At 34.6% G+C, this 26,913-nt stretch overlaps 1 protein-coding gene and 1 non-coding gene across 9 annotated transcripts in view; one reads left to right on the forward strand and one right to left on the reverse strand.

The window, feature by feature from the left end:
- The window catches only part of Pcdh9 (protocadherin 9), an 873,584-nt gene that overhangs the window by 278,953 nt on the left and 567,718 nt on the right, over window positions 1-26,913 (reverse strand). The window lies entirely within an intron of this gene.
- Window positions 3,318-3,456, forward strand: LOC111753850 (small nucleolar RNA SNORA2/SNORA34 family). The gene has a single exon (XR_002788628.2). It is a non-coding gene; the product is annotated as a small nucleolar RNA SNORA2/SNORA34 family (small nucleolar RNA).

The following is a 26,913-nucleotide window of genomic DNA, read 5'->3' on the forward strand; positions in this document are numbered from 1 at the left end:
TTTCACATTTATCATAATAAGAAAGAAAAATATCAGGAATTTTTGAAATGACAAAAATTATATCTTTTATGCGGGGGTGTGGGCATAAACTCTATTGTGATATTGTAGACTTGCGATTCACCATGTGATGGCATGAGGTGTATTCACGTACTAAAAAGGTTACTGTATATTAATCACATTCTTGTCACTACAACAAATAACCTGATACCTCCAACTGAGAAACTATTTTGGCTCATAGGTTCAGAGACTTTGGTCCCTGGACAGTTGGCTCCAATGGAGAGATGGCATGACACAAGGACATGACAGAAAGAGTGTCTTCACCTCAAGGTGACTGGAAGCACAGAGAGAGTAGAAAATGCAGGACAGGTAAACAATCCTCCCCCAACCAGTGCCCAACTCCTGGCGACCCACTCAGCTGTGAAGTCTCCTAGGACACATTTACTGAAGAGTAAAAGTCCCGAGGATCCACTCACCTTTTAAAAGCTCCACCTCTGAACACATGGACTTAGGGGATATTGGATTTAAATCATAACAATTACTATTATGTATTAAATTAAAATGTGTCAACTCAGATTTTTGCTTTTCAGTGTGATAAGAACAGTAAAGATCTATTCATTTGATTAAAATTCTTAATAAAATAATTTCAAAAGTATGGAATGTTTTATACATTTGTGTCATCTTTTACCAGTGGCCGTGCTAATCTATTATTCCATTTTAGTATTTGTGCATTTGTGAAGTGAGCGTGTTCCTTTCTTTAAAAATAATTGCTTACCTTATAATTTTGAAATGTTACATTTTATGTTAGAAAAAAAGGTTATGCTTTCACCTAGATGGCACCTATGAGAGCAATTTGGATCAGTTAAAATTTAACCCATTTAAATAATCATACTGATAGTTCACTCATGTAGGGAGCTAGTCATTTCATATTATGGATAAAATATCAGTGAGTTGACTGATAATTGCTACTTCTAAGGAGATTTGCTCTTTTAACCTTTGTTAACACAAATTGAAAGACATTGTGTGACTTTCCATGCTCACTGCAATTACTTAAAATTATATTTCATGTTGTTTTCAGTGGCACACACTTGCAATGCAAGCTACTTGGGAGGCTGAGCCAGTGGGAATAAAAGTTCAAAGTCAGCTTGGAGAATTTAGTGAGATCCTGTCTTATAACTAAAAAGACTGTGAACATAGCTCAGTGGTAGAGCATTTGCTTAATACAACTTAGACCTTCAGTTTAATCCTTAGCATCACAAAATGAAAAACAAAATAAAACAAAAACTTTGAAGTATTTCTAATGCTGAAAGTACTATTAAATTCTGGGAATTTTCCAAACTGATACTCTTTAGTCAAAATGGCATCAATAATACAATGTCAGAAATATGCAAGCAGGAAATCATAAATAGATAGACCTTTTCTTCTTCAAAAGTAGTAGAAGACACAAATATTGATTTCATCACAAACATCTTTGAAAGATAAAAATCTTCTGTCAATTCTCTCTCTCTCTCTCCCTCTCTCTCTGTATCAGCACTATGAATTAAAATGAGGACCTTCACGTGAGCTATATGCCAAGCCTTTTATTTTATAATTTTCATTTTGTTATGCGAACTTGCTAAGCCTAAATCTTCCAGGATGCTTGGATTATGGGTGTGTTCCATCACATTTGGCAATCCTTGTTAATATTTTCCAAGCCCTCATTGTGCTCAAAACATAATCCTCTATGAAATTTCAGGTCAGGCTAATATTTAGATTGTGTAAGAGGTAATCCTGTCACTTTTCTTTGGATTTACAATCAGATTTAGGAACCAAGAAGAGAGCAGAAATTTTTGAAATACATAAATTTTGTCCCCAAATAAATCATGTATAAATTTGGGTCATATAGGTGTGGTTGCTAAAGAGATTACCACCCTTAAAAAAGAAATCAATTATTTTGTACTGGGACATTCCATCCATGGCAACCTCAAAGGTACAAAAGTATCAACCCTTCATTTTAGAAGAGAGTCTCTGGGTATCTTGCTTCATAAGAGAAGGCTAAGGAAGTATCTCCCCAATGTCCATTTTATCATGCTCAGCAATGCTGGCACTCAGTTTCCTGCTGCTGTGATGTAGATGTAAGGGGGTCTGGCTACCACTCACACTGGTGGCAGACCTTGGCTTTGTCCTCATCAGGTTACTTGTACCAGTAAGTGGAATGCAAGAGTTGTGGAATCAGGTAGGCTTCCGCTGAAATTTCAAAGAAAGGCCTGGATGACTGTTTAAAAGGCTCCTGAGAGAGGACTGTATGAAACTGAGAATGCAGCCAAAGCAGCGATGGAACACTGGGAAGCTGGTGACTCAAAGAATGTGGAATGTCCCCATAGGAAAGCTCCTGGTTGTGAGTGCAGCCAGCCCAAGAGAGAGGCCATGTGGGCTCCAATTAGCAAAGCCCAAGCCCTCTGAAACCCACAATATAAAACCATGTGCCCCAGATGCCAGACACTCAATAAACAGCTACAGAAACTGTAGGACTAAGTGCTGTGCTCCTGAACTTCACTCTTGATTTGGTCCTAATCTTTTCTTTTTCCTTATTCCTACCTTTTAAAATGGAAATGTGTACTCTGTGCTATTTGTTGTACCTTGGGTTATGCAACTTTTTGAAAATTACTTTTGCAGAGGTTCTCAGCTACAATTTTCCCTTTAACCTTGGAATAAACTTGAACTTTTGGAAAATGATGGAACTGTGAACTTTTGGAATGGGATTATTGTGGTTTCCATTTTATGCAAAATATTTGCATCAACATAAGGAGAATTGTGAATATTCTGCAGTTTTTATTTGGAGATTAGGCACTGATTTCAGGAAATGTATTTGGGTGTTCAGTTGAAAAAGTCACTACCATTTGGAAGGAAAGAGGAAAGTGGAAATGGTGAGAGCGTGGAAAATAGCAAAGTAGAAAAGAAGGTGGCAATAGTTTTGATGCTGAATGATATCATTCCTTAACAATAACACTCTTGAAAATGCCTACCAGAGTTTAAAGGTTCAAAATGTATAAAAATGATAACATCTGAATATACAGAAAGGCAGACTAGGGGCTGGGGATTTAGCTCGGTGGCATAAGCACCTGCCTTGCAAGCAGGCAGTCATGAGTTTGATCCCTGGTACCGATTAAAAAAAAAAAAAAATGAAAAAGACAAAAAAAAAAAAAAAAAAAAAGAAAGGCAGACTATTCTGAGTTGGTCATTACCCATTTTATATATGCATCCAACCACAATAATAATGTGTCCCATAAATAGGTGTAACTATATTTCAATTAAAATACATTTTTAAAATCTTCAAAAACCTGGCCCTTGATTCTGACCTTGGCAGATTCCTGATGCTGTTGGTTTCAAACAGGAGCCTAAAGAGATATCTTTCTATGGTATGTTGGCCATTTCAGAACTTGGGCAGTGAAATGGTCAATTCATTAGAAAGAAACAGCTTGAAGCAACCCCTCCCCTCCTGGTGAGCAGCTCTGAGTATGGTAGGCTGTGGCAGCCCAGGACGCCACTGATGTTTACTGGGACCCATGCCATGCTGGGACCTGGAGCATCAGGAAACCAAGCAGCCCCTCCCCCTCATGCCTATTTTGTTGATCTTCAATATACATGAAAGTATGGACAGCTATTTTGAAGAGAACGAGAGACTGTACGACAGCCGTTAGTGATTTCCCTATTGTCTAGTTTTGAAGACCTAAAATGCCTTCCTCATTCTGTTCAGATCAGTTTTTTTTTTAATTTTATTTAAAAGGAAAAAACAAAGCAGTGTAAGGGTACAATTAATACAGAATTACAAAAAAAAAAAAAAAAAAAAAAAAAAACAGTAAGAAATCACCAGTTAATAGATTACACATTATCATCTTAGAGATAGTTGCTCAAGTCACAGTATCAAAGCATACAAAGTGGACATTCAAACAGTGAGACTGCAAACAGTTGTGTTCAATGGTCCAACCAAAAACATTAATATGGACATCTATTTAACACCCCTAACCACACTTGAAGTTGTATACTTTAGAGCACTTTTTTTCCCCTCTCTTTTTTACAACAAAATTTACACATTTTGGGTTTTATTACTCTTTAGTTCTTTTTTTTTTTTTTTTTTTTTTTTTTTTTATTTAAGAGGAAAAAGAGAAAAACACAAAACAAACCAAAGCGGTGTAAGGGTATACGTAATACAGGACTACAAAAAAAAAAAAAAAAAATAACAGTAAGAAATCACCTGTTAGTAGATTACATATTATCATCTTGAAAATAGCTCCTCAAATCACAGTATCAAAGAATTCAAGGTGGAAATTCAAACAGGGAGACTGCAAACAGCTGTGTTCAATGATCCAAAAACATTGATATAGTCAGCTATTTAACACCCCTAAACACACTTGCTGTTATATCCGTTAGAGCTCTTTTTCTTTTTTTTTTTTCCCCTCTCTTTTTTACAACAAAATTTACACATTTTGGATTTTATTACTCCTTAGTGCTTATTACTTTTTTTGGCGGGGGGAAAGAATACTGTCAAATATGGCAAAACAAAGCTGTCAGTCAATACCAAGGATAGACATAGCACATGGTGTAGAACAGAGTACAAGTTTATCAACAATGATTATCAACGTTGTCCCTTGTTTCCTTAAAAAGAATTGTCTATCTTATTAGATATTATAAAGTTGGACAAAACAGTAGAGAACAAGACCAATAAAACTTAGGCATTGTAAACATTACAGGACTTCCAAAGAAGACAATAGTCAAACCAGAATGGGTATCTTAGTGAATCTTATTGTCTTCAAAGTAGTTGCCTATGTCTTCAAACTTGATACTATCATATAGAATGGAACAGAGTCCAATCAGTCAAAACAAGATCGTGGGAGTACTACAGGACTTCAAAAAACGTTAATAGGAAATCAAAAAGAGTTACTATTTATATTTAGTTCTTATTACAATTTTTTTGGAAGAGAATGAAGTCAAATATGGCAAAACAAAGCTATCAGTCAAAACCAAGGATGCACATGATATAAAAACAGAGTACAAGGTTATCAACAATGGTTATCATAATGCCTCTTGCTTCCTTAAAAATAATTGTCTATCTCATTAGGCAATATAAAGTTGAACAAAACAGTAGAGAACAAGACCAATAAAACCTAAACCTTGTAAGCACTACAGGACTTCCAAAGAAGACAATAGTCAAACCACAATGGGCATCATAGTGAATCATATTGCCTACAAAGTAGTTGCCTATACCTTCAAAATTGATACTATCATACAGAACAGAACAGAGTCTAATCAGTCAAAACAAGACAGTGGGAGTATTACAGCACTTCAAATCAAGTTAATAGGAAATCAAATAAGTTACTATAATATATCCTGCTAATTTTTTAATTTTTCCCCTTAATTAAAAAAATCATAAAAAATAACTAATTTTTTCAATGAGTAAGGAAGAGATTGAGATAAAAGAGGACATAGCATCATAACAGTACAGGTCAAAGCATGACAGTTTCAGCTATCTAGTGCTTCACGACCAAATAACCAGTTTTAATAGTAGTTACCATAGTGTCTTTTTCCTTGAAATATTTGAATATAACTTCATATACTATAGCTTCAAACATATCAAGTCAGTGTAAAACCATTCAAGTGGATGAAAGCATTGTAGGGTTTTTAGAACCAACTAACAGAAAATAAACAATGGTTTCTATCTCTTTGCCTATAACAATTTCTGTTTATACTATCACATATAATAAAATCCAGCAAAATACATCATGATAAAACCAATGGAGACAGAAGAGCCATAGTTTGGTGGGGCTTCAAAACAAGATGATAGTAAATCAGCGCTAGCTATTATGATGACTTATTTTCTTCAAAATAGCTGTTCATTTCATGACAGGCAATAATATCAAGCAGCCCAGAATAAAGCCTTTCCAATTAATAAGTGAAAACTTTATAAGGCTTCAAGGCCACATAATGGAGAATCATGATTACCACCTACTTTTGTATATTTGAATCATTACTTACATTAGGGAAACTATTCGGTATTCACACATGCGAGATTGATTTATTTCACTTATGAGTATGGTCTCAAACTGCGCCCATTTATTGATAAATATCTCAATGTGATCCTTCTTTATAGCTGAGTAATACTCCATTGTCAACTTTTTTATCCATTCCTCAGTTGATGGACACTTGGGTTGTTTCCAAGATCTGGCAATTACAAATTGTGCTGCTATAAACATAGATGTACATATATCACTGTAGTATGATGCTTTCAGTTCTTCTGGGAATATGCCTAGAAGTAGAATAGCTGGAACAAATGGGACTTCTAATCCCAGCTTTTTGAGAAATCTCCAGACTGACCTCCACAAAGGGTTGTACCAGTCTACACTCCCACCAACAGTGTAGGAGAGTTCCTTTTTCCCCACAGCCTCTCCAGCATTTGTTGTCATTGGTTTGCTTGATCCTGGCCATTCTTTCAGGAGTGAGATGGAATCTCAGTGTGGTTTAATTTGCATTTCTCTCATGACCAATGATGATGAACATTTTTTCATGTATTTATTTGCCATTTGTATTTATTCATCTGAGAAGTGTGTATTCATCTCAGATGCCCATTGTTGGATTGGATCTTTGAATTTTAGGGGTCTGAGTTTTTTTAATTCTTTATATGTTTTAGACGAAAGTCCCTCGTCTGAGGGGGAGTTCATTAAGATCTTTTCCCAGTTTGTGGGTTTTCTTTTCACTATGCTGGAGATTTCTTTTGACATGCAGAAACTTTTTAATAAGAGGTGGTCCCAGTTATTGATTCTGGGAAGTATTTCCCGTGCAGTTTGAGTCCTGTTCGTGAATTCTCTACCTACCCCAATGTCAAGGTTTCTACCCAATTTGTCTTCCAATATATTTAGTGTTTCTGTTTTAATATTCAGATCTTTGATCCATTTAGATTTTAACTTAGTACATGGTGATAGACATGGGTCTAGCTTTAGTTTTCGGCAAATGGAGAGCCAATTTTTCCAACACCATTTATTAAAGAGACTATCGTTCTTCCAGTGAACCTGCTTGGCTCCTTTATTAAAGATAAAGTGGCTCAGTGTGTTTGTAGTTGTGGTTGTATCTTCTAATCTATTCCATTGATCTTTGGCTCTTTGATTCCAGTACCATGTTGATTTTACTACTGTTGCTTTGTAGTATAACTTCAAGTCAGGGATTGTGATGCCTCCTGCCTTGCCTTTGCTGCTTAGAATTGCCTTTGCTATTCTAGGTTTCTTCTGGTTCCAGATGAATTTTAGGAGTAATTTCTCTAGATTTATAAGGTATGTTGATGGTATTTTTATTGGGATTGCATTGAATTTGTATAACAGCTTTGGGAGAATGGCCATTTTCACAATGTTTGCTCTTCCTATCCATGAGCATGGGGTGTCTTTCCATTTTCTGAGATCACCTTCAATTTCTTTTTTCAGTGTATTATAATTTCCCCTGTATAGGTCTTTCACTTTTTTCATAAGAGTAATTCCTAAATATTTCATTTTTTGGCTTACTAGTGTGAAGGGTGTGGTTTCTCTTATTTCCCTCTCTGGGATTTTGTTGTTAGTGTACGGGAATGCTATTGATTTCTGAGTATTGATTTTGTATCCAGCTACCTTACTGAATTTATTTATTATATCTAAGAGTCTTTCAATGGAGTTTAGGGGGTCTTCTATGTAGAGTATCATGTCATCTGCAAACAATGATAATTTAACTTTTTCTTTTCCTATCTTTATCCCTTTTATTTCTCTCTCTTGTCTAATTGCTCTGGCTAGTACTTCCAGTACTATATTAAATAGGAGTGGTGATAAAGGACATCCTTGTCTTGTGCCTGATTTTAAAGTAAAGGCTTTCAATTTTTGGCCATTTAGTATGATTCTGGCTGTTGGTTTGTCATAAATGGCCTTTATTATATTGAGGTAAAGACCATCTATTCCAATTTTCTGTAAAGTTCTTATTATGAATGAATGTTGGATCTTATCAAAGGCTTTTTCTGCATCTATAGAAATGATCATGTGATTCTTACTTTTGGCTTTATTGATATGGTGGATTACACTTATTGATTTATGTATGTTGAACCATCCCTGCATTTCTGGGATGAATCCCACTTGGTTATGGTGTATAATCTTTTTGATGATTTGCTGCATCCTGTTTGCCAATATTTTATTGAGGATTTTTGCGTCTGTGTTCATTAGGGAGATTGGTCTATAGTTCTCTTTTTTAGTTGGGTCTTTCTCAGGTTTTGGTACTAGAGTAATATTTGCTTCCAGGAATGACTTAGGAAGGATTGCTTCCCTTTCAATTTCATTGAATAGTTTGAGGAGTGTAGGCATTAGGTCTTCTTTGTATTTCTTGTAGAATTCTGCAGTGAATCCATCTGGGCCTGGGATATCCTTTGTAGGTAAGGACTTAATTACATTTTCAATTTCATTAATAGAGATTGGGTTATTCAGCAGTTTTACATCCTCTTGATGTAGCTCTGGTACTTCATATGTTTCTAGGAATCTGTCTATTTCTTCTGTGTTATCAAACCTTTGAGAGTAGAGGTTTTCAAAATAGGTGTTGATGATCTTCTGTGTTTCTGTAGAGTCTGTAGTGATTTCACCTTTTTCATTTCTTATTGCATGAATTTGAGCTTTTTCTTCCCTTTTTTAAATAAGGTTGGCTAGGGGCTTATTGATTTTATTTATTCTTTCAAAGAACCAACTCTGATTCGTTGATTCTTTGGATTGTTTTCTTAGTCTCTATTGCATTGATTTCTGCTCTAATTTTTATAATTTCTTCCCTTCTTTTGGCTTTGGGCTTGACTTGCTCTTCTTTTTCTAGCTGTTTGAGGTGTAGCCTCAGGTTATTTATTTGTATTTGTTCTGTTTTCCTGATGTGGGAACTCAGTGCAATAAATTTTCCTCAGAGGATGGCTTTCATTGCATCCCAGAGATTCCGGTAAGTTGTGTCTGTATTTTTATTTTCTTGTAGGTATTGTTTAATTTCTTCTTTAATTTGCTCTGTGACCCACTGATTACTCAATAGTGTTATTCAGTTTCTGTGTGTTTGTGGGATTTTTGCAGTATCTTTTATCATCAATTTCTAATTTCAAAGTGCTATGATCTGATAACATGCAAGGGATGATTTCAACTCCTTTGCATTTGTTTACATATGTTCTGTGAGCTAATATATGGTCTGTTTTAGAGAACAACCCATGTACTGCTGAGAAGAATGTGTATTCTGATGTTGTTGGGTGGAACATTCTGTATATGTTTATGAAGTCCATTTGTTCACAGGTGTGATTCAGTTCTGTTATTTCTTTGCTCATTTTCTGTCTGGTTGATCTGTCCCTTGGTGTCAAAGGTGTGTTAAGGTGTCCTGTTACAATTGTGTTACTGATAATTTGAGTTTTCATTTCTGTTAATAGTTGTTTTATATAACTGGGTGCTCTGGAGTTTGGTGCATATATATTTAAAATAGTTATCTCTTCCTCTTGGAGTTTTCCCCTAACTAGTATGTAGTGACCTTCTTTGTCCTTTATGATCATTGTTGGTTTAAAGTTCAAGTTGTCTGCAAACATATTGGCTACTCCTGCTTTTTTTTTTTTTTGATTCCTGTTGCATGAAGTATTGTTTTCCATCCTTTGACTTTCATTCTGTGAGTATCCTTCTGGGTTAGATGTAAACAGCATATGGTTGGATTTTGTTTTTTGATCCATTCTGCTAGTCTGTTTCTTTTGATTGGTGCATTGAGACCATTTACATTAATGGTTATAACTGTTATATGCTGGTTTATTGTTGACATGTTATCTCTCTGCTGTTGAATCTTTATCTTTCTATTCTGTTTAATTGCTTAGTGGTGTTGTGTGTGTGTGTGTGTGTGTGTGTGTGTGTGTGTGTGTGTATCTGAACTGTCTCTCAATATTTTTTGTACGGTTGGCTTGGTGTTCATGAAGTTCTTCAGCTGTTATTTGTCATGGAAGTATCATATTTCACCATTGGTTTTGAATGATAGTTTTGCAGGGTACATCAGTCTAGGTTGGAAATCATTTTGCTTTAGGATCTGGAATACTTCACTCCATGCTCTTCTTGACTTTATTGTTTATGCTGAGAAGTCTGCTGTGATTCTGATATGTTTCCCTTTATAAGTGATCTGTCTTTTCTCTCTGAAAGCTTTTAATAATCTATTCTTATGTTGGATTTCTGGGATGGTGATTATTATATGTCTGGGTGTAGTTTTATTTTGGTTATGACTATTTGGAGTTCTATAGGCTTCACTGAACCTGATGTTGGTTCTGATGTCATGCTTGGGAAATTTTCAACTATTATTTCTCTAAATACCCTCTTGACATCCTTTATGTTGTCCCCTTCTTTTTCATTAACCCCTATCAATCTTATGTTGTTTTTCTTTGCACCATCTTGCAGTCATTGAATTGTTATCTCCTGATTCCTTGTTATTTTTAAAAGATCTTTTCTTTCCTGTTCACTAGCTGCAATCCTGTCTTCAAGGTCTGAAATTCTATCTTCACTTTCATTGGGGCGGTTTTTACAGTTTTCAGTGGAGTCTTTTATTTCCTGTATATCTTTGTTTATTTGCTTTATGTATTCTGTTTGTTTCTTATATTGCTCTTCAGGGCATCCTATCTTTTTGTTTATTTCCTCCAATTTTTTAACTGTGTTTTCTTTAGACATATTCAGAATCTCTTTCATTTCTTTTATCATTTCTTCTTTTACCTGGGAGATTATTTCGAGTTTGAATTCCTGTAAAGCTTCCTGGAGTTGCTTGTTTATTTCAGTAGCTATTATGTCCAATATTTAGGTGTATGGCATACATTTTCTTCTATATATATGGCTCCTAGGGTTTCTTGAGATGGGCTGGAGGTTTGAGGTTGTAATTTGGTCTTTCGTTTTGTCATTTTCCTATATTTCTGTTTTTCAAGTGTTATTTGAAAGCTTCCTCAGTGTCTGTTGGAAATCCCCTTCTATGTTCACAGCTCCTGGGACTCTGGCACCCAGTTCTCCCAGGCTGCTGGGCTCTGGAACCAGTGGTCCTCTTCTGCCTGTTTAGAACTCCGTGGTTCCAGGTAAGCTGGGCTCCAAGGACACTATGCGCCAGCCTGCTTGCTTGAAACTCTACAGTTCTCTGAGCGCAGCCGGAATGGGGAGGTGGATATAGGCACCTGGGGCCCACTTAGCCACTTCACTGCATCCGGAAGGCTCCATGGTCCCAAACGGTCTGGGCTTGGGGCAGAGTGCACTGGGCACTGACCGCAGGCCGCAGGCCGCAGGGCCTCTGAACTGGTGATGCTCGCCTGCTTGCTGAGAGATCCACAGTCCTCCAGACACACAGGGAGGCGGATGCAGGCACCCCAGACCTGCCCAGCCCTCACTCTGCACCCAGAGAGTGCAAGAGTCCCAAATAGGCTGGGCTCTGGGGATAGTGTGCACCTGCCTGCTTGCTGGAAACTTCACAGTTCTCTGAGTGCAGCAGGAATGTGGAGGCGGATGTAGGCGCCTCAGACCCACTTAGCCATTTCACTGCACCCGGAAGCACGGAGGGTCCCAAACAGTCTGGGCTTCGGGCAGAGTGCTCTGGGCACTTACTGCAGGCCCCGGGCCTCTGGAACTCTCAGATCAGTTTTATACTAGATTGTTTTGTATGAATTCTCTGTATGCAAAGACATGGGACAACTATTTGGAAGAAAACAGACAATATAATAGATAGTGAAGATCTCAGGTTGTCTAGCTTTAAAATTCATGTCTCCTACATTGCTTTCATATGACCTATTTTGCTCTGTTTTGTTGTGTTTAATTTTACACCTTTAAAATGAAAGTAAAAAAAAATCTTCAAAAACTTTTTATTTCATTATCTGTTTACATTTTACCTAATAATCAATTGTGTGAATTATAAATAAATATTCAATGGAAAATAACTCTTTTATGAAGCAAACACACTTTTGTCAAAGATTTTGTATTTCTTCATGTTATAGAATAAAATTTAAAAATCATTTTACCAACTATTTCAGTGTGTGGAATGATGGTTACCATAAGCACTATAATTTTCATTTTATTTAACTGTGAGTTACTACACGTGGGTTACACAATGTGGGTTAATGTTACAATTTAGATTCTTTTAGTCTGTCTGTTTCCACACTTAGGCTTCCTATCTTGTAAGTGTCCATTATCTACATCTTTCAAGTAAAAAACACTAAAACCGTTGTAGATTTTCTAATTACTCAACAGAACTTACTTAAGTGGCATGCACTGTTCAACTAGTATAAACTAGTAAGAAACTTCTAAAATCTGAAGTATTTTGAAGTTCAAAAAAAGGTTATATTGTGATTTCCAATTACCTGACAAAATAGACAATTGTAGTCAAGGAGATGAAATAATTCATTTCACAAATCATTTTACAAATTTTATTAATTTTGTCATATACAATTATAGTAGAACACACTGAATCAGAATGAAATATCTCAAAGAAATTGTATTAAAATATGTGCAGTTTATACTCAATTTCCAGTTTATACTCCAAAAACCAAGGTAATTCAATTTCATTCACATTTCCTAAGAACAAACTATTTCCTATGTTTTGTTTTCTGGGTGGTAATAGGGATGGAATCCAGAGCCTTTGCATTGATCTACATCTCTCGATTTCATTTTTTGTCTCTTTGAACTACATCTTGTTAAATTGCTAAATTGCTCCTGCTGTAATTAAATTTGTGATTCTCCTCTGTCAGCCTCCCAGAGTGATGCAAATATAGATGTGTGACACTATACCCAGGAAGTTAGCCCTATATTGACAGGGGAAATTGCGTGAGCTATCATCATTCAATCCTTAAATGAGTGACTGATTCAGGTATTAGTTCAGGCTCAACTGATTCATTAGACTATTGTTTGAATCTCTATTTTTCCTATTTCTCTAACTCACTTCAAACTCAAGAAAAAAGTTCTAAATAATATTTTATCAGTGTAAAAACTGCCTATATGTAATTAATTTCAGTTTGAACAGCATGTAATTATTTCCAAATATATGCAAGGCATGGTATTTGACATAGAAAGAAATGCAATATGGTCATTGATCATTAGAGGCTCAGGATTGAAGACAAGGAAGTTTTATGAGCACTAAATTGGTTATCATCTCTCAAGAATGTGAGAGAAAATGTGTAAACTCAACCAGAAACAAACTAGGAGAGGAGAATGTGATATTTAAAATAAAGAAAATAAAATTCTATACATTAGGGAAAGTGGTAAATCCATCTCAGTTAGAGAAAACCATTTGTACAGAGGAATTTGATTAAGAAACCACATGAGCCCTTGGCTATGAACACCTAAGAAGCCACAGCAAGACCTAGTTGCCTAGGACTTACACTGCTGGGCCCACCCCTCTGTGGGAACACCTGAGATACCCCAGCAACTGCCTGGAACTGCTGCCGCTCTCCTGGCTGTGAACACCTGGGACACCCCAGCACAACCTAGACTTCTGGGACTGCCATCACTAGGCCTGCCCCTCTGCAGGAACATGTGTGCCACCCTATCAGGCCTGGGTTGCCTTGGACTGCCACTGCAGGTCTGTTCCTTGGGGAACCCACCCACCTCCTGGACCTAGTACTGGAGATGATCTGTGAAACCAGCCCCTCTCCCAGAACATTGAAATACAGTGAATTACAGTGCAGAATGGATGGGAGACTCAGGAACTCCTCACCCAAACAGAAGACCTCAGCAGGCTCCAGTCAGTGTGGTGAGTATGCCCCTAAAATAGAGGTCTTCAGGGGATAAATAGGAGCAGAAGAGAAACTCCCTCCAACTATAAGACATTTATGAAACTGGAAAGAGAGTGGGTAATCCCCTCCTCCATACAGAGAACATCAGACAAATTGAGGAGTGTGTCAATAAGGCCTCTGCCAACTTGGAGAAAGTTAAAAGAGCTTATGAGACCCCCCAGTGACATAGTAAGGCCTCAGCTGACACAAACACTGTAGACAGGGAGATCTGGTGACCTGCAATAACCTGAAGACATAGAAATAGCAGGAAATAAGAGTCAACCTACATCAATGCTTCTAGCCTAGTTAGCTAGGCTAGCTAACTAGGTAGAAGGAATTCAGGTAACTACCTCTCCTCTACATCATGGTACTCAGCAACTGGACAATCTTCAACCACACAGTAGGACCCCAAAACTCACACTATGGACAGTTGAGACTGTTGAGATTGAAAGACTAAATATTTACCCAAAAGGTGAAAATGACAAGATGAAAAGGCAAAAAGCAATCTCAAACATTTAGTCCATCAGAAGCAACTACAGGTGACATTGAAATAAAGGACTCTCTCAAAATATAGCTCCAGAAATCTCTCAAAATATAGCTAATGAAGTAAACAAATCCATGAGGCTATCGAGGAAATCAAATTAGAAATAATGTCTTATGTAAAGACAGAAATAACAACCTTAGTAAATAAATTGCTCAAAATAGCTAGTGAAGCAATACATTAAAAAAAATACAGGAGCATGGGAAATTGATTGATTTGAATGAATGCAGAAAACAAGCAGAATCCATGTAACAAATTCAAAGATATCCAAGAAACAAAAAACTCTATTGAAAGCTGGCAAAACCATTTAAATGAACCTGAGGATAGAATTTCAGACCTTGAAGACAGGATCATAGATAGGGATCATGAAAGGGTAAAATTTACAAAAACAACAAATCAGCATGAAATGACAATCCAGCAGCGCAGCTTCTGGACGATGCCAAGAGAAACAATGTAATACTAATAGTCATCAGTGTTGATGTAGGAGTCAATGCAAATGACATAACTAAACTATTCACAGGAGTAATAGCAGAAAATTTCCCACAATAGGGAAAATATATGATATACAAATAAGTGAGGCATACAGAAAAACCAAATAATCAGAACCATTATAAATCTACACCCAGATGTATAATAATTAAGATCTCAGACATACAACATAGAAACAGAATACTAAAAGCTGTTGGAGAAAAGACACAGCTCACCTATCAAGGAAAGCCTGTTAGAATCACAGCAGATTTTTCAGCTCAAACCTTTAAATTTAGACCAGCTTGGAGTGAGGTATTTCAAGCCCTCAAAGAAAACAACTTTCAACCCAGACTGATGTCTCTCAGATGTCTCTCCCAGAAAAACTGTCTCTCAAATTTAATGGAGAAATAAGATACTTCCATGACAAACAACAACTAAAGGAATTCATGTCCAGCAAACCAAACCTATAAAGAGTACTGAAAGACATTGCTAGATAGAGATAAAAATGACCGCAATCTGCAGAACAACAACAAAAAGAAATCACCAAGCTGGACAAGAAAATAAACAAAGGAAAAAAGCTGGAAACCAGCAATAGGAGCACAACATGGCAAAGTCAAGCCAGTACATATCAGTGATTTCATATGTAAATGGGCTCAATTCATCTATCAAAAGAAACAGATTGACAAAATGGATCAAGAAACATGATCCCACAATATGCTGTATACAAGAAACACATTTGACCCAAAAGGAAACTCATAGACTAAAAGTCAAAGGATAGAAAACAGTATTCCACGCAAAAGGAACCCAGAAAAAAGCAGGAGTAACTATTCTATTTGCAGACAATGTGAATTTCAAACCTAAAATGATTAAAAGAGGTAAGGTCACTATATACCCCAAGTGGAAAAATTCAAGAGGAAGAACAATTATAAAATATATGCACCAAGACAGGAGCAACAAACTATATAAAACAGATACTAATGGACATGAAAAACCAAATACACAAAAACATAATTATAATAAGTGACCTTAACACATAGTCAAAAAGAGACAGATCAATTAGACAAAAAGTCAGCAAAGAAATAATAGAACTGAATCATACCTGCAAGAAACTGGACTTAGTAGATGTTTACAGAGTGTTCCACCCAACCACATCAGAATACACATTCTACATGGGACATTCTCCAAAATAGACCATATATTATCCCATAAAACTTTCTTAAGTAATTGCAAAGGTATTGAAAATATTGCATGCATAATATCCAACCATAGCACACTGAAATTAAAATTTAATCGCAAAAAATAGCAAAACTTGTATAAATACATAGAAATTAAATAGTAACTTTTTGAGCAACCAGTGGGCTGCAGATGGAATTTAAAAAGAAATAAAGAAATCCCTACAATTCAATGAAAATGCAGAAACAACACACTGCAATCTGTGGGAGGCAATGAAAATGGTCTTAAGAGGGAATTATACCCCAAAAGATCGTCATTATTAAGAAAATAGAACAAGCACAAATAAACAACTTTATGCTTCATTTCAAGCTTCTAGAAAAAGAAGAGGAAATTAAACTCAAAGCTCATAGGAGAGAGGAAATTGTAAAGATTAGAGCACAAATCAATGCAATTGAAACTTAAAAAAAAAGAGCTAAATGAATCAAAAAGCTGGTTTTTTGAGAGAATAAACAAAATTCACAAACCTCTAGCTATGCTTTTCAAGAAAAAGAAAGAAAAAACCAAATTTGCACAATAAGGACTGAAAAGGGGGAAATTATTATGGATCTCATGTAAATTCAAAAGATCACGAATGCCTGTTTTGAAAATCTCTAATCACACAGAGTGGAAAACACAGAGAAAATGGACAGATTTCTAGAAACATATGAACTACCAAAGCTCAACCCACAAGATATAGCAATTTTGAATAACTCAATATCAGCTATTGAAATTGAAAACATAATTAAAAATTTACCAACAAAGAAAAACCCAGGTCCTGATGGATTCATGGCTGAATTCTACAAGAAATTTAGAGAACACTTGATGCCAATACTCCTTAAACTCTTCAGTGAAATTGAAAATGATGCAATCCTCCCTAAATCATTCTTGGAGGCAAGTACTATGCTGATAACAAAACCAGAGAAAGACCCAACCAAAAAGGAGAACTATAGGCCAATCTCACTAATGAACATTGATGCGAAGATTCTCCATAAAATACTGGCAAATAGAATGCAAATCATGAAGGAGATTATACATCATGACCAAGTGGGATTCATCCCAGGAATGGAGGGATGGTTTAACATATGCAAATCAATAAATGTAATACACCACATCAAGAGAGCCAAAAACAAAAACCACCTGGTCATCTCAATAGATGCAGAAAAAGCTTTCAGTAAAGTCCAACACGTGTCCATGACAAAAACCCTTCAGAAATTCAGAATACATGATGTCTACCTCAATCTTATAAAGGCCATCTATGACAAACTGTACAAAGACTGAAAGCTTTCACTTTAAAATCAGGAACAAGACAAGGATGTCCATTATCACCACTCCTCTACAATATAATTCTGGAGACACTAGCCAGAGTAATCAGACAAGAGAGAGAAATAAGAAGGAATAAAGATAGGAAAGGAAAGAAGTTAAATTATCAGTATTTGTAGATAACATGATACTCTATATGGAAGATCCAAAAAACTCCATTAAAAGACTACTGGAAGTAATAAACAAATTCAGCAGTGTAGCTGGATACAAAGTCATTGCTCTAAAGTCAAAAGCATTCCTGTACACAAGTAAAAACTCACAGAGAGAGAAATTATGGAAATATCTCCCTTCACAATAGCATCTTAAAAAATGAAATACTTAGGAATCTATCTATGAATGTAAAAGACCTATATGCTGAAAATTATGCTTATTTTAAAAGTAATTTGAAGAGGATATTAGAAAATGGAAGGATATTCCTTGCTCTTGCTAGGAAGAACATTGTGAATAATGGCCATACTCCAAAAACCCAATTTAACCCAATTTCACTTACATACCTTACTGATCTAGAAAAAACACTCCTAAAATTCTTTTGGAAACAAAAGAAATCTAGAATAGCAAAGGCAAATCTGGGCAACAAAGGCAAGACAGGAGACATCTCAATTCTTGACTTGAAATTATACTACAAAGACAAAGTGATAAAATCAGCATGGCACTGGCAAAGAAATAGATCTGAGGATAAATGGAACAGATTAGAAGATTCAAGCACAACTACAAAGACACTCAGCCACCTGATATTTGACAAAGGGACTAAACATGTTCACTGGAAGAAGGATAACCTCTTTAATAAATATTGTTGGAAAAACTGGCTCTCCATATGCCACAGATTGGGACTAGATCCATGCTTATTACATGCACCAAACTAAAGTCTAAGTTGGATCAAAGACCTAAATAGTAAAAGAGAAACACTAAATCTACTGGAAGACAAGTTAGGTAGATTTCTGGGAGACACAGAGGTGGGCAGAGAATACATGAACTAAATGCAAACTGAATGCGAAACACTTCAAAGTATCAACAAGTGAGATCTCATATTATGAAAAAATTTCTTCACTTCAAAAGAAATCATCAACAGAGTGAAAAGAATACTCACAGAATGGGAAGGAATTTTAGCCAGCAATCCCTCAGACAAAGGACTTATATCAGAAACATATAAAGAAATAAAAAGCATCAAGCCCCCCAAATTCAAAGACCCTCTCCAAAAATGGTCATCTGAGATGAACACACAGTTCATGAAGATATACAAATGGCAAATAAATACATGAATAAATGTTAATCATCACTGGTCATTTGAGAAATGCAAATTAAAACAGCATTGAGATTTCATCTCACTCTGGAAAGAATAGCTGCCATCAAGAAATCAACTGATAACAAATGTTAGCGAGGCTGCTGGGAAAAAGGAACACTGTTCCACTGTTTATGGGGTGTAGACTGGTGCCACCACTATGGAAATCGGAATGGGGATTTCTCTGAAGCCTAGGATTGGAAGTTCCATTCAACTCAACTATTCCCCTCCTGGGTATTGTCCCATAAAAACTGGGAAGGTCATATCACAGTGATATATGTGCACCCATGTTCATAGAAGTAGAATTTGTATAGCTAAATCTTGGAAACAACCAAGATGCCCATCAAATGCAGAGTGAATGAAAAAGATGTGGTATTTTTATACAATGGAATATTACTCAGCTATAAAAAGGATGATCTTCAGGCCTTCATTGGCAAATGGAGACAACTTGAGGCTATCTTCATTAGTTAAATAAATAAGAATCATATTTATAAATATCATATTGGGTCTCTAGTATAAAAAGTAATAAGAACTATAGGAGTAATAACACCAAAATGTGTAATTGCTATTGTAAAAAAGAGAGGAAAAGGGAGTGCTCTAAAGAATATAACTGCATGTATGTTTAAGTGTGCAAGATTGGTAACCATATTACTAACTTTTTGTTGGGTAGTTGAACAGAACTGTTTGCAGTCTCGCTGTTTAAATGTTCACTTTATTTTTGTAACTTGAAAAACTATTTCTAAGAGGACAATATGTAATTATCAATTAGTGATTTCTTACTGTTTTTTTTGAAATCATGCATTATCCTTACCCTTTTTCTGTTTTGTTTTTTCTTTAAATAATAAAAAAAAAAAAAGAAATCACGTGAATTTTGAGAGGATTGTACAGTGAGGCAGAGCCAGTAGTTTAGGAGCCTGGAATATGAGAACTCTTCATGGAACAGTGAGCTGATCATTCTGCATCAATAAGATTGAGAAGGTAATCAGGTGGTAGGAATGTAGTTATTAAGGTAATGAAAGTGGAAAATATGTCATAGGAAGATGATTATTTACCTGATTAAATGGACATTATTATCTTTTACTGGATTTAGGATCTATTTCTTATTGTACATGGTACACTGCCCTTGTACTGTACCAGTAAGAAGTATAAGATGATTTTTCACTACAGCTTCCACCTCTACTATCCCTTCGCATAGTCTGGTACAATCGGTCTTAATTAACTTAAATGTGTATCTCTCTATCTGTCTATCCGTATCTTCATTCCTGCCCAGATTTCCTCAGGAAGATTCAAGGGCTCTTCTTGCCTTGCCAATCTATTTTTGAAAGTGCTTTCAGGAATACTTCATCTCTTAAAAACATAAAAAGTTTAGAAATCATGTCCCTTTAATATTCCTGACTAGATATTATTTTTTCTTAAAAAATAGTGGTATTGCCATAAAAATAAAGAGGTAGCGGCGCTGACTCTTGGTAAAGGACTTGCCTATGACCTCACTTGTGCTTCTGTGACCTCAGAAGTGGCCTGTGATACTTCAGATCTCTTTTTGCTTTAAAGCACCAATAATTATATTGAATTACGTTGTGGAATGAAGAGGTGAAGAAATGATCTTACCACATGAATATAGAACTGACAAATTTAGTTCCAATTCTGACCTAAGACAAGAGGACTAAGAGAGAATTTTCCTTTTCTTTTGGGGTCAACACCTGTGCTGCAAGCTGAGTCCATTTTGAGTGATTTATCCTGGTTCAGCTCTATTGTAATTTGGTGATTTTGTTTGCTGCATTCCAAACTACATCAGACAAAGACCTCTTATTTAAAAATTCTATGGTGAGAACAAGATCAACAAAAAGCACTTTCAACTGAGAGTAAGGTCACACAGTTTCTAACTACCCAGTAGACAATGCCTTGTTGCCTTACTTAGGTATGCCAATAGACTCGAGAAGAAATACACACCAATGAATTAAACATAGTAAACATCAGAATAAGCATGAAAAATTTGATCAAAAAGGCATTGCACATAGAGGAAGATTTAGGGAAATGTATTAGCTAACATTCTGACATTAAATTACAGACTGTTTTTGAAAGAAGTAATTTTTGTGCCTGAGAAAAGCAGTTTAGGTATATATCTCTTTGCCTTTACTACAATACAGGGTAAGGTGTGGATTGAGCTGGCATGCATGGGCTGGATGGTTTGGCTCATTCTTCTCAGTACTAAGGTGCAGAATTCTTAGCACTAGAACAGAACAAGCTACTCAGCATTTTTCAAGCCTTTGCCTAGACCACATTTTCTAATCATACCATTTGATTAAGGAAAAGACACAGGCTCTCCTTGATTCATTGTATGATATAATATCCACCCCACACACCTTGATGGGACCAGCTGAAAAATACTATGGCATTAGAAATATCTAACTCAGATCAGGGATTTAGCTCAGCGGCGTAAGTGCTAGCCTGGCGAGTGCGAGTTCATGAGTTGATCCCTGGTACCAAAACAAAACAATACAAAACGAAACAAAATCTAATGCAAAATTATTACATGTATGCTCACAGTTTTCTGTGGCAAATATTGAAATAAATCAAAGGTCCTATTTAATGGAATCTGTAACTTTAAGAAAATTTTAATAAAGCCTCATTTTAAAATTCCAACATATCTTTCTGTTTTTAAAGTAAATGGATTTTATTGATTGAACTATAACATAATTCCTACAAGATTAGCATAGCTCATTTAAAGCAAAAACAGAAAATGTAATTGGTGTACTACAGCTTAGACTATGGTATAAATTAAAAACAGTAGAACATAATACAAAAGTACACATACTTAAAAATGACACCATTTTTTTTTTTTTAATTGGTACTGGGGATCGAACTCACGACCGCCTGCTTGCAAGGCAGGTGCTTATGCCGCTGAGCTAAATCCCCAACCCCTTTTTTTTTTCAAATCTTACATATCATCTTTATGGGCTACCATCTTTGGAGGTATTTCTTAACAAAACTTAAAGGTAATGATGTGTTAATACTAGAAAGGCAAACTCACTGCAGTACCCATGAAATTTATGTGACCGCTCTTATCATTACGCATTTCCAGCTGGGAGAACATCAATGTCTTCTTTCAGTTTTCTCAGAATACCTGGGTATTTCTCAGAATTGGCAGATAGATGACCTAATGCTGCCGGATAACACATCTGCCTGGAAATACAGTATTCTGTGCAGTGTATGGTGTTCAGGTTTCCATTATGGTCAGAGACAAACGTTTTGCACCTGTTTTTCAGTGATCTTTCCTTGTGGAAAAATATTCTATAGCAATACACCTGAAATTAGCCGGAAACAAAAACAACTTGGGTGTTATAAAATCATTCATAAAAGTAACTTTTGAAACAAACAAACCAATAAAGCAAAACAAACAAAACCTACTAAGACAAGAATGCTACATAGTTGTAGTAGAACAGCACCCCAAAAATTACACCTTTAGTGGCTCACATTTTTTGATTGACTGCCTCTGAGTGATCCACTCACCTGTAGGACACCACCCTGCTTTCCTTCTCTGGCAGCCACTTTGTTTCCTGACACTGTGAAACACTGCGCAACCTCTTCAGTTTTTCTTTACAATAACTTTGTAAAAAATCATTTCTTGCTTGACATGATTTCCCTATGGCTTTGGGCCACCTTCACATAGCCATCTATAATTTTTCTTTTGCTTGAAACAATCTCCCACATGCCACTCTCATTAATGACTGAGATACCCCTGACGGTGCTTAACATTTAATAGTGCTAGAGCTCCACATTTGCCCAAACAACCTTTTCCATTTACCTTACCTCAAAGGCCTTCTAATTTTTCTTCAGAGACAGAAATCCTTTAAGCCCATTGTATCCTTAGGCTACAAATTTACTGAGATTTAGGTTTCCAATAAGAGCATTGAGATGAATGCCACCTTCTCATTTATGAATCAATTTTTGCCCATCGGCTTTTTACTGTTATTACTTTTTATTTTATTTTTCACTCCAAAGAGAGAATATATATATATATATATATATATATATATATATATATATATAATTTATTCATATATAATACTCCAAATAGTGTAAATATATATATATATATATATATATAATTTATTCATATGTAATACAGACTTGGCATATATTTAAAATTCTGAAAAATTAAAGAATTAAAATTTATACACAAAAATATCTAAATAAGTTCTTTGCCTTAAAATCTGCTATGCTTCACCATTGACTTCTAAGTTTACTAAAGAAAGATATCCAGTGTACAATTTCTAAAGATTCAATTTAAAGTTGATTAAAGTAGGTTTTTAAAATATAATTCATGGAATTCAATGCAGACTGCATTATGGCATATTTTATTTAATTATATAGCTTAGTGATCTAATAAAATAGAGAGTACAACATTGTTATGAGAATATTTTTTGAAAAGTTCCCACTGTTTATAAGGAAAGAAGATGAGGAACAAAAGATGATTTCTAAACTCCTTAATAATCAATGTGTGTGAAGACTTCAAATATTCTTTTCTACTTTCATTCTTTTAAAATGTACTTTATATTGTGTCCACTTTTTCCTAAACTATCAAAAGTTGCTTTAGTAGTTGGTTTTCTTTTCCTCTTTCAAGCAAAAAAAAGTCTAAATATGCCCTGTTCTTTAAACTCAGTTAATTGGAGAATTCCATGTATGTCCTTAAATAATGTGTGTACGTGCCTACATATATCCTTAAAAATATGTAAAGATTTGTAGAGCCAGTCTACTGGAAAGACACCAATGAACTCGTAGACAAGTTTTGTCCATTATAACAAAATTGTAGGATGGTATTACAGCTGTATTAAAATGTAAATTTAAAAATAGTATATTAGTCAACCAAACAAAATGGATTAGATTTTATTCCATAGTGATTGTTTGTTATGTGATAACATTCATATTTGAAGGTAAGATAAGAAATTCTTGAATCTATTCAAAGTTCTTAATTTGACTGTCCTCACCTATAATTCTACAGACTTTAAATGTAATAAACATAAATTCTCTATATTACAAAGTTATCTAAACTCATGTTATACCACAAGCTCTTTGGTTATTCAACCAGTGAAATTTAGAATGTGAAATATAACTCTAGAGTTAAGAAATCTACATACTGTTTAGCAGAAAATGAGGAAACATTTAAGGAACTATGAATTCAATGTACATCTACAATTTTCTGAAAATTGTTGAAAGTTAAGTGATTTGGAATATACAATTCATCAAGAAAGTAGTTCTTACTATTTTTGTTGCCTGTTGTAGTAATTGTAAAGGTTGAAAATCGTCTTTATTAAAATATACTTTTCTAGCTCACATTCTGAAATTCTAAAAATAAATTTGAATGACAAAGTATAATTTATAAACCTCTATAGATTGAAAATTTCTACTTTTCATATGATTTTTGTACAATTTATTTCTTTATATTGATTTATTATCACTTCATCAAATACATAATATAAATAAGTATAATAAAATATATAGCTTAAGAAAAACTTTTTTAAATATAGCACACTCTAAAATGTTTACTAGGTACTGTCACAGTATGATTTTGTTTAAAACATACAAATTATACTCAGAAAATAGGCACTCTTCATTTGTTGGTAAAAAAAAAAAAAACAATATGTTACTTATTCTTTCATTATTTAATATTACAAGTTTATTTTTGTTTAAGTTAACCAAACAGAAATTTGTTCCTTATATGTAGTTCAATTAAAAGTTCCATGGAAATTTTGTGTTAAATTCCTAGAAGACATGTAGTTATAAACTGTTATTTACTTTTTCCTAAGCATTTTAATTTTATACTTACTTTGTTGCTTTCCACATAAAATAAAACAACTTTGATATGCTGATTTACTCAAATGTCATTTACTTGATGCAACTCTTTGTATTCAGTTATTCTTGAATAATACTCTTGGCTTAAAAGAAATTTATTATGTAAATCTAGATTTTTCTGATATTTCATTTGGCTTATGATTAGTCACATTTGAAAAACAGCAGTATGGAAAATTGATCCAAGAAGAACTAAAATTTATTCACAGATGGTGTTATCTAAAAAGAAAAACTAAGGGCAAAACCTAACTTTGGGATTCTCAAGTACTTTGATCTACTGCACTGCAGAGAGAAGCCAAATTAAATAGAAATCAATTAGCATGTAACAAATAATGATCAGCTACAATTTAAGATTCAAAGAAAGAAGAGTTGACTCATAAGAATAACAATTGGCCCAAAACATATTTTACTTTGTAGTCATCTAACAACAATGAATTTTGAATAAGCCAGAAAAGAAAATCTGTAATATTCATAGAACTTAAATTACTGAAATGATATAAAATTCTGACAGCTTAGTTATCTTAATGCAAACTAAAACAGGGAGTGTGTTCATGGAAACAATAACAATTTAGATATTCAAAATGATAGCTTGAGTATTTTAAATATTAAGTAATACCATCAGAAATGAATAAGTATTTTCCTCATGGCAACTGTTACAGAACTGTTATCTCCTGAAAGTATGACCATGAAAAAACAAAACTGAAAACATGTATTGTATTCGGGAGGTTAACTATTTAATAAACTTTACATCACTGAAAGAGAAGTTCAAGGAAAATAAATTTGAGATGAGTCTCTCTCTAGTTAAAAATCTCTCAACAAATGAAGTACAAATAAGTACAGTAGGATGATACTTTATGTGCACCCTGATAATGATTGGACTAAACTGCTCAGTAAGGGCAGATAACAGTCAGTCAACCAGCAATACTTTATGTTCACTAAGATAAAATCTCTCTCTCTCCCTTTCTCTCTCTCTCCCTTTCTCTCTCTCTCTTTTTCTCTCTCTCTTATATATATATATATATATATATATATATATATATATATATTATATATATAATATATATATTGTATATGCATACACACACATATACATATTCTTTTAACATGGTCTCACTATGTAGCTTACACCGACCTTGAACTCACTATGGCGCCTACACTGGTCTAGAAGGATTACAGTAGTCCTTCTGCCTCAATCTCTGGAATGCTGAGATTACAGGCCTGTACTACTACACCTGACTATAGAATGCCAGATATAAAACATGAGCAAATCACTGTCCTTATTAACCTATACTTCTGTAATAAGCTTCTAATGAAAATAGTGGAACTGGAAGGAGGCAGAAAGGAAAAGTTTATAATACTCTATTTAATATTTTCAGGCTTCAATACTTGTTAATTGATGGGTCAGAAATTTTCATAATGCGAAGCTATTGGAATGTAATATATCTTCAATGTAAGATACCACAGTAAAAACACAAAGATTAGTTTAATCTATACTGATAACAGGAATTTACAGTAGTTTTCAAAAACATTTTAATTCTCCTTAATCTTCCACGAAGTTTATTTTACTTCTGAAAGTCCAGTGTAGGAAAGAAATTCCAAGTATTTGTTTATTGTAGATACATATATTTCTGTTCTAACTGGTTATTTTAATTTTTTTTTTATTTTACCTATTTCTCTTTTGTGTTGCAAATAAAGCTTAATTTCTGTATCAACATAGGGGAGCTACAAAAAAAAATTTCAAAATAAACGGTGTAATGACACATGTCTATAATCCCAGCACGCAGCAGGCTGAGACAGGAGGATCATAGCAAGTTTGAGACCAGCCTGACCTATAAAGTGAGCTCAAAGCCAGCCTGAACTATATAATGAGACCCTGTCTCAAAAATATCAAAAAAAAGCATTCAAAACTGAAAATAAGGAGACAGAAATAAAATAGTATAGTAATTATTGTTTTTCAACAATTAAGATCACTTCTGGGTTGAGGATTTAACTCAGTGGCATAAGCGCCTGCCTGGCAAGCACGAGGCTGTGAGTTTGATTCCCAGTACAAAAAGAAAAAAAAAAAAAAAAATCATATGAAAATGTTTGCTTAGAAAATGAAGCATATGGACAGGTATGATAATTAGATGGCAGAGAACAGAAAAATTTTATGAATGTAAAAAAATTTAATCAACATAGAATATGTTGTTTTTCTATTATTTTACACATAAATAGGCATTCTTTGGTTATTTACTTTTTCCTGTACTTGAAGATTAAAAATGGCCCTAAAACAAAAGCCCAAAGAAAGACTGTATTTCAACTGTACAGTGAATCATGAATCCTTAAATTTATATTACTGGACTGGAATCCTTACTAAATCTGAATGTTTCAATCAAGAGCAGGTAATATTTCATGACTTCCTCCTGATATCTTATTAGATATGGTGCTTATATGCATCCAATCACAAAAAAAAACCTTGACTACTACTTCTTTTCAATACAGAAGGTA

This window comes from Cavia porcellus, unplaced genomic scaffold (genome assembly GCF_034190915.1).
Source record: "Cavia porcellus strain 051 isolate PalLab524CR breed Dunkin Hartley unplaced genomic scaffold, mCavPor4.1 scaffold_4, whole genome shotgun sequence".
Lineage (NCBI taxonomy): Eukaryota > Metazoa > Chordata > Mammalia > Rodentia > Caviidae > Cavia > Cavia porcellus.